General features: G+C 36.6%; 1 protein-coding gene across 1 annotated transcript in view; it reads right to left on the bottom strand.

Annotated features, from left to right (window-relative positions):
* The window catches only part of actn2b (actinin, alpha 2b), a 20,265-nt gene that overhangs the window by 2,795 nt on the left and 17,071 nt on the right, over positions 1-399 (bottom strand). The gene's annotated exons all lie outside the window — the stretch shown is intronic.

Raw genomic sequence — 399 nt, 5'->3', positions numbered from 1 at the left:
GTGCTTGGACCAATTCTTTTCTCCTTATATATGCTTCTTCTAGGCAATGTTATTAGGAAACACTCAACTTTCATTGTTATGTGGATGACAGTTATTTCTATCAATCAAGCCAGACGAAACCAGTCAGTTAAACTTCAAGCATGCATTTAAGATATAAAATCCTGGATGACCTACAATTTTCTGATGTTAAACTGATGTCATTGTGCTGGGCCCTAAACACCTTCAAACTTCATTATCTATGGATATAGCTAGTCTAGATGGTATTGCCCTGGCCTCTAGCACTACTGTCAGCAATCTAGGAGTTATTTTTGATCAGGATATATCCTTTAACACCCATCTAAAACAAACCCCAAAAACAGCCTTTTTTTCATCTTCGTAACATTGCCAAAATTAGGAACA

This window comes from Etheostoma spectabile, chromosome 17, assembly GCF_008692095.1.
Source record: "Etheostoma spectabile isolate EspeVRDwgs_2016 chromosome 17, UIUC_Espe_1.0, whole genome shotgun sequence".
Classification (NCBI taxonomy): domain Eukaryota; kingdom Metazoa; phylum Chordata; class Actinopteri; order Perciformes; family Percidae; genus Etheostoma; species Etheostoma spectabile.
This window is presented reverse-complemented; position numbering and strand designations above follow the sequence as displayed.